We start from the raw sequence: 8,969 nt of genomic DNA on the forward strand, positions 1-8,969 counted from the left end.
TAGGGTACCCTGAGTGGTTGCTAAGGTGTTGCTATGCGGTTGCTAGGTTACCTGGGATGGTTGCTAGGGTGTTGCTATGCGGTTGCTAGGGTACCCTGAGTGGTTGCTAAGGTGTTGCTATGCGGTTGCTAGGGTATCTGGGATGGTTGCTAGGGTGTTGCTATGCGGTTGCTAGGGTACCCTGAGTGGTTGCTAAGGTGTTGCTATGCGGTTGCTAGGTTACCTGGGATGGTTGCTAGGGTGTTGCTATGTGGTTGCTAGGGTACCCTGAGTGGTTGCTAAGGTGTTGCTATGCGGTTGCTAGGTTACCTGGGATGGTTGCTAGGGTGTTGCTATGCGGTTGCTAGGGTACCCTGAGTGGTTGCTAAGGTGTTGCTATGCGGTTGCTAGGGTATCTGGGATGGTTGCTAGGGTGTTGCTATGCGGTTGCTAGGGTACCCTGAGTGGTTGCTAAGGTGTTCCTATGCGGTTGCTAGGGTATCTGGGATGGTTGCTAGGGTGTTGCTATGTGGTTGCTAGGGTACCCTGAGTGGTTGCTAAGGTGTTACTATGTGGTTGCTAGGGTACCCGGGGTGGTTTCTAGGTTGGTTTGTATAGTTGCTAGAGTGTTGCTATGAAGATAGATAGATAGATAGATAGATAGATAGATAGATAGATAGATAGATAGATAGATAGATAGATAGATAGATTAGAAACAGACAGATTATAGATAGATAGATAGATAGATAGATAGATAGATAGATAGATAGATAGATAGATAGATAGATTAGAAACAGACAGATTATAGATAGATAGATAGATAGATAGATTAGAAACAGACAGATTATAGATAGATAGATAGATAGATAGATAGATAGATAGATAGATAGATAGATAGATTAGAAACAGTCAGATTATAGATAGATAGATAGATAGATAGATAGATAGATAGATAGATAGATAGATAGATAGATAGATAGATAGATAGATTAGAAACAGACAGATTATAGATAGATAGATAGATAGATAGATAGATAGATAGATAGATAGATAGATAGATAGATAGATAGAATAGATAGATTAGAAACAGACAGATTATAGATAGATAGATAGATAGAATAGATAGATTAGAAACAGACAGATTATAGATAGATAGATAGATAGATAGATAGAATAGATAGATTAGAAACAGACAGATTATAGATAGATAGATAGTTTAGAAACAGACATATTATAGATAGATAGATAGATAGATAGATTAGAAACAGACAGATTATAGATAGATAGATAGATAGATAGATTAGAAACAGACAGATTTTAGATAGATAGATAGATAGATAGATAGATAGTTTAGAAACAGACAGATTATAGATAGATAGATAGATTAGAAACAGACAGATTATAGATAGAAAGATAGATAGATAGATAGATTAGAAATAGATAGATAGATAGATAGATAGATAGATAGATAGATAGATAGATAGATAAATATATATGACATGATAGATGAGTTTGAATGAGTTTGAATGGGTTAGTAATAGTACATACAATATATACATAGTACATAGACTATGAGTTTAATGGGCTTCAGTGTGTTTAGATTTGAATTTTTGACAGTTGGAGTTTGACGGAATGTTCAGTTGAGCAGAGGCTTTTCAATGCAAGTCTATGGGAGTTTTTATGATTTTTAATCTTCAGTTTTATGAAAAGTATAAGTCCGATCAGTCTAAAAAGATATAGCAACTAACTTCAGATCAGTCTGAAGAGCTGGGCTGAGTTTGGAGTTTGTAGAGTTAAAGCTCTAGGAGGAGTAGCAGTCAAGAGTTTTAGTCTCAGAAGAATAATAATAACTAGATAAAAAAGTTCGTCAAGACAAACTTTAAGTTGGCTTGAGAAAGCCTGACCAGAAAGTTTGAAAAGTTTAGAAAGTTTAGAAAGTTTGAAAAGTTTGAAAAGTTTGAAAAGTTTGAAAAGTTTGAAAATGTGAAAAGTTTAAAAGTTTAAAAAGATTTAAAAGTTTAAGAAGTATAAAAATGACAGTGATTAACATATTGCTAGCATTACAAGCAAGTGACTACCATGTGACAAGCATGTACTTAGCATGATTAGCATGTTGCTAGCATGATTTTAGCATTATTAGCATGCGACTAGCATGTTGCTAACATGATTTTAGCATGATTAGCATGTTGCTAGCATGATTTTAGCATGATTAGCATGTTGCTAGCATGATTTTAGCATGATTAGTATGCGACTAGCATGTTGCTAGCATGATTTTAGCATGATTAGCATGTTGCTAGCATGATTTTAGCATGATTAGCATGCGACTAGCATGTTGCTAGCATGATTTTAGCATGATTAGCATGTTGCTAGCATATCTCTAGCATGACTAGCATGTGACTAGCATGTTGCTAGCATTATTTTAGCATGATTAGCATGTTGCTAGCATGATTTTAGCATGATTAGCATGCGATTAGCATGTTGCTAACATGATTTTAGCATGATTAGCATGTTGCTAGCATGATTAGCATGCGACTAGCATGTTGCTAGCATGATTTTAGCATGATTAGCATGTTGCTAGCATGATTTTAGCATGATTAGCATGCGACTAGCATGTTGCTAGCATGATTTTAGCATGATTAGCATGTTGCTAGCATGATTTTAGCATGATTACCATGCGACTAGCATGTTGCTAGCATGATTTCAGCATGATTAGCATGTTGCTAGCATGTCTCTAGCATGACTAGCATGCGACTAGCATATTGCTAGCATGATTTTAGCATGATTAGCATGTTGCTATTATGATTTTAGCATGATTAGCATGCGACTAGCATGTTGCTAGCATGATTTTAGCATGATTTTAGCATGATTAGCATGTTGCTAGCATGATTTTAACATGATTAGCATGCGACTAGCATGTTGCTAGCATGATTTTAGCATGATTAGCATGTTGCTAGCATGATTTTAGCATGATTAGCATGCGACTAGCATGTTGCTAGCATGATTTTAGCATGATTAGCATGTTGCTAGCATGATTTTAGCATGATTAGCATGCGACTAGCATGTTGCTAGCATGATTTTAGCATGATTAGCATGCGACTAGCATGTTGCTAGCATGATTTTAGCATGATTACCATGTTGCTAGCATGATTTTAGCATGATTAGCATGTTGCTAGCATGATTTTAGCATGATTAGCATGCGACTAGCAAGTTGCTAGCATGATTTTAGCATGATTAGCATGTTGCTAGCATGATTTTAGCATGATTAGCATGCGACTAGCATGTTGCTAGCATGATTTTAGCATGATTAGCATGTTGCTAGCATGATTTTAGCATGATTAGCATGTTGCTAGCATGATTTTAGCATGATTAGCAGGCGACTAGCATGTTGCTAGCATGATTTTAGCATGATTAGCATGTTGCTAGCATGATTTTAGCATGATTAGCATGTTGCTAGCATGATTTTAGCATGATTAGCATGTTGCTAGCATGATTTTAGCATGATTAGCAGGCGACTAGCATGTTGCTAGCATGATTTTAGCATGATTAGCATGTTGCTAGCATGATTTTAGCATGTTGCTAGCATGTTGCTAGCATGATTTTAGCATGATTAGCATGTTGCTAGCATGATTTTAGCATGATTACCATGTTGCTAGCATGATTTTAGCATGATTAGCATGCGACTAGCATGTTGCTAGCATGATTTTTAGCATGACTAGCATGTTGTTAGGATAGATAGATAGATAAGTTTGAATAGATAGATAGATAGATAGATGAGTTTGAATATAGATAGATAGATAGATGAGTTTGAATATAGATAGATAGATGAGTTTGAATATAGATAGATAGATAGATAGATAGATAGATAGATAGATAGATAGATAGATAGATAGATAGATAGATAGATAGATTAGTTTTAATATAGATAGATAGATGAGTTTGAATATAGATAGATAGATAGATGAGTTTGATTATAGATAGATGAGTTTGATTATAGATAGATAGATAGATTAGTTTTAATATAGATAGATGAGTTTGATAGATAGATAGATATATAGATAGATAGATAGATAGAGTTTGAATATAGATAGATAGATGAGTTTGAATGAGTTTGAATGGGTTAGTAATAGTACATAGGTTAGTCTGATTGAGTCTAATGGGCTTCAGTGTGTTTAGATTTGAATTTTTGACAGTTGGAGTTCACGGAATGTTCAGATGAGCAGAGGCTTTTCAATGCAAGTCTATGGGATTTTTATGATTTTTAATCTTCAGTTTTATGAAAAGTATAAGTCCGATCAGTCTAAAAAGATATAGCAACTAACTTCAGATCAGTCTGAAGAGCTGGGCTGAGTTTGGAGTTTGTAGAGTTAAAGCTCTAGGAGGAGTAGCAGTCAACAGTTTAGTCTCAGAAGAATAATAATAATAAGAAGTTTAAATACAATATCAGTAAGTTGGCTCTCTCAAGCCAACTTAACTAGATAAAAAAGTTCGTCAAGACAAACTTTAAGTTGGCTTGAGAAAGCCTGACCAGAAAGTTTGAAAAGTTTAGAAAGTTTAGAAAGTTTGAAAAGTTTGAAAAGTTTGAAAAGTTTGAAAAGTTTGAAAATGTGAAAAGTTTAAAAGTTTAAAAAGATTTAAAAGTTTAAGAAGTATAAAAATGACAGTGATTAACATATTGCTAGCATTACAAGCAAGTGACTACCATGTGACAAGCATGTACTTAGCATGATTAGCATGTTGCTAGCATGATTTTAGCATTATTAGTATGCGACTAGCATGTTGCTAACATGATTTTAGCATGATTAGCATGTTGCTAGCATGATTTTAGCATGATTAGCATGTTGCTAGCATGATTTTAGCATGATTAGTATGCGACTAGCATGTTGCTAGCATGATTTTAGCATGATTAGCATGTTGCTAGCATGATTTTAGCATGATTAGCATGCGACTAGCATGTTGCTAGCATGATTTTAGCATGATTAGCATGTTGCTAGCATATCTCTAGCATGACTAGCATGTGACTAGCATGTTGCTAGCATTATTTTAGCATGATTAGCATGTTGCTAGCATGATTTTAGCATGATTAGCATGCGATTAGCATGTTGCTAACATGATTTTAGCATGATTAGCATGTTGCTAGCATGATTAGCATGCGACTAGCATGTTGCTAGCATGATTTTAGCATGATTAGCATGTTGCTAGCATGATTTTAGCATGATTAGCATGCGACTAGCATGTTGCTAGCATGATTTTAGCATGATTAGCATGTTGCTAGCATGATTTTAGCATGATTACCATGCGACTAGCATGTTGCTAGCATGATTTCAGCATGATTAGCATGTTGCTAGCATGTCTCTAGCATGACTAGCATGCGACTAGCATATTGCTAGCATGATTTTAGCATGATTAGCATGTTGCTATTATGATTTTAGCATGATTAGCATGCGACTAGCATGTTGCTAGCATGATTTTAGCATGATTTTAGCATGATTAGCATGTTGCTAGCATGATTTTAACATGATTAGCATGCGACTAGCATGTTGCTAGCATGATTTTAGCATGATTAGCATGTTGCTAGCATGATTTTAGCATGATTAGCATGCGACTAGCATGTTGCTAGCATGATTTTAGCATGATTAGCATGTTGCTAGCATGATTTTAGCATGATTAGCATGCGACTAGCATGTTGCTAGCATGATTTTAGCATGATTAGCATGCGACTAGCATGTTGCTAGCATGATTTTAGCATGATTACCATGTTGCTAGCATGATTTTAGCATGATTAGCATGTTGCTAGCATGATTTTAGCATGATTAGCATGCGACTAGCAAGTTGCTAGCATGATTTTAGCATGATTAGCATGTTGCTAGCATGATTTTAGCATGATTAGCATGCGACTAGCATGTTGCTAGCATGATTTTAGCATGATTAGCATGTTGCTAGCATGATTTTAGCATGATTAGCATGTTGCTAGCATGATTTTAGCATGATTAGCAGGCGACTAGCATGTTGCTAGCATGATTTTAGCATGATTAGCATGTTGCTAGCATGATTTTAGCATGATTAGCATGTTGCTAGCATGATTTTAGCATGATTAGCATGTTGCTAGCATGATTTTAGCATGATTAGCAGGCGACTAGCATGTTGCTAGCATGATTTTAGCATGATTAGCATGTTGCTAGCATGATTTTAGCATGTTGCTAGCATGTTGCTAGCATGATTTTAGCATGATTAGCATGTTGCTAGCATGATTTTAGCATGATTACCATGTTGCTAGCATGATTTTAGCATGATTAGCATGCGACTAGCATGTTGCTAGCATGATTTTTAGCATGACTAGCATGTTGTTAGGATAGATAGATAGATAAGTTTGAATAGATAGATAGATAGATAGATGAGTTTGAATATAGATAGATAGATAGATGAGTTTGAATATAGATAGATAGATGAGTTTGAATATAGATAGATAGATAGATAGATAGATAGATAGATAGATAGATAGATAGATAGATAGATTAGTTTTAATATAGATAGATAGATGAGTTTGAATATAGATAGATAGATAGATGAGTTTGATTATAGATAGATGAGTTTGATTATAGATAGATAGATAGATTAGTTTTAATATAGATAGATGAGTTTGATAGATAGATAGATATATAGATAGATAGATAGATAGAGTTTGAATATAGATAGATAGATGAGTTTGAATGAGTTTGAATGGGTTAGTAATAGTACATAGGTTAGTCTGATTGAGTCTAATGGGCTTCAGTGTGTTTAGATTTGAATTTTTGACAGTTGGAGTTCACGGAATGTTCAGATGAGCAGAGGCTTTTCAATGCAAGTCTATGGGATTTTTATGATTTTTAATCTTCAGTTTTATGAAAAGTATAAGTCCGATCAGTCTAAAAAGATATAGCAACTAACTTCAGATCAGTCTGAAGAGCTGGGCTGAGTTTGGAGTTTGTAGAGTTAAAGCTCTAGGAGGAGTAGCAGTCAACAGTTTAGTCTCAGAAGAATAATAATAATAAGAAGTTTAAATACAATATCAGTAAGTTGGCTCTCTCAAGCCAACTTAATAATAATAAGAAGAAGTTTAAATACAATATCAGTAAGTTGGCTCTCTCAAGCCAACTTAACTAGATAAAAAAGTTCGTCAAGACAAACTTTAAGTTGGCTTGAGAAAGCCTGACCAGAAAGTCTGAAAAAGTTAGAAAAGTTTGAAAAGTTTGAAAAGATTGAAAAGTTTAAGAAGTTTAAAAAGTTTTAAGTTTGATGGTTTTCAGTCTGAGATAGATAGATAGATAGATAGATAGATAGATAGATAGATAGATATTTAGAAACAGTCAGATTATTGACAGACAGACAGATAGATAGATAGATAGATAGATAGATAGATAGATAGATAGATAGATAGATAGATATTTAGAAACAGTCAGATTATAGACAGACAGATAGATAGATAGATAGATGGTTGCTAGGGTGTTGCTATGCGGTTGCTAGGGTACCCTGAGTGGTTGCTAAGGTGTTGCTATGCGGTTGCTAGGGTATCTGGGATGGTTGCTAGGGTGTTGCTATGCGGTTGCTAGGGTACCCTGAGTGGTTGCTAAGGTGTTGCTATGCGGTTGCTAGGGTATCTGGGATGGTTGCTAGGGTGTTGATATGCGGTTGCTAGGGTACCCTGAGTGGTTGCTAAGGTGTTGCTATGCGGTTGCTAGGGTATCTGGGATGGTTGCTAGGGTGTTGCTATGCGGTTGCTAGGGTACCCTGTGTGGTTGCTAAGGTGTTGCTATGCGGTTGCTAGGGTATCTGGGATGGTTGCTAGGGTGTTGCTATGCGGTTGCTAGGGTACCCTGAGTGGTTGCTAAGGTGTTGCTATGCGGTTGCTAGGGTATCTGGGATGGTTGCTAGGGTGTTGCTATGCAGTTGCTAGGGTACCCTGAGTGGTTGCTAAGGTGTTGCTATGCAGTTGCTAGGGTACCCGGGGTGGTTGCTAAGGTGTTGCTATGCGGTTGCTAGGGTAACTGGGATGGTTGCTAGGGTGTTGCTATGCGGTTGCTAGGGTAACCTGAGTGGTTGCTAAGGTGTTGCTATGCGGTTGCTAGGGTATCTGGGATGGTTGCTAGGGTGTTGTTATGCGGTTGCTAGGGTACCCTGAGTGGTTGCTAAGGTGTTGCTATGTGGTTGCTAGGATACCCTGGGTGGTTTCTAGGTTGGTTTGGATAGTTGCTAGAGTGTTGCTATGAAGATAGATAGATAGATAGATAGATAGATAGATAGATAGATAGATAGATAGATAGATAGATAGATAGATAGATAGATAGATAGATAGATTAGAAACAGTCAGATTATAGATAGATAGATAGATAGATAGATAGATAGATAGATAGATAGATAGATAGATAGATTAGTTTTAATATAGATGGATAGAGAGATAGATTAGTTTTAATATAGATGGATAGATAGATAGATTAGTTTTAATATAGATAGATAGATTAGTTTTAATATAGATAGATAGATAGATGGATAGATAGATACAGTCAGAAGATAGATAGATAGATACAACCATAAGATGGATAGAAAGATTAGTTTTAATATAGATAGATAGAAAGATAGATTTAGATAGATAGATTAGGTTTAATATAGATAGATGAGTTTGATGATAGATAGATGGATAGATCGATTAGTTTTAATATAGATAGATAGATTGATAGATAGATTAGTTTTAATATAGATAGATAGATGAGTTTGAAGATAGATAGATAGATAGATAGATAGATAGATAGATAGATAGATGAGTTTGAATATAGATAGATAGATAGATAGATAGATAGATAGATAGATAGATAGATAGATAGATAGATAGATTAGTTTTAATATAGATAGATAGATGAGTTTGAATATAGATAGACAGATAGATGAGTTTGATTATAGATAGATGAGTTTGATTATAGATAGATAGATAGATTAGTTTTAATATAGATAGATGAGTT

At 35.3% G+C, this 8,969-nt stretch overlaps 1 long non-coding RNA gene across 3 annotated transcripts; it reads left to right on the forward strand.

Moving 5' to 3' along the window:
• Positions 1-322: 322 nt before the first annotated feature.
• On the forward strand, positions 323-8,528 carry LOC128016043 (uncharacterized). Of its 3 annotated transcripts, none has more exons than XR_008184060.1 (4): positions 323-455; positions 7,502-7,673; positions 7,760-7,845; positions 8,147-8,528. It is a non-coding gene; the product is annotated as an uncharacterized LOC128016043 (long non-coding RNA). The 3 variants fall into 3 exon arrangements; XR_008184059.1 differs by having other exon boundaries at positions 7,502-7,587; XR_008184061.1 differs by lacking the exon at positions 7,502-7,673.
• Positions 8,529-8,969: the final 441 nt, after the last annotated feature.

The sequence above is a fragment of the Carassius gibelio genome, chromosome A6 (assembly GCF_023724105.1).
Source record: "Carassius gibelio isolate Cgi1373 ecotype wild population from Czech Republic chromosome A6, carGib1.2-hapl.c, whole genome shotgun sequence".
Taxonomy (NCBI): Eukaryota; Metazoa; Chordata; class Actinopteri; order Cypriniformes; family Cyprinidae; genus Carassius; species Carassius gibelio.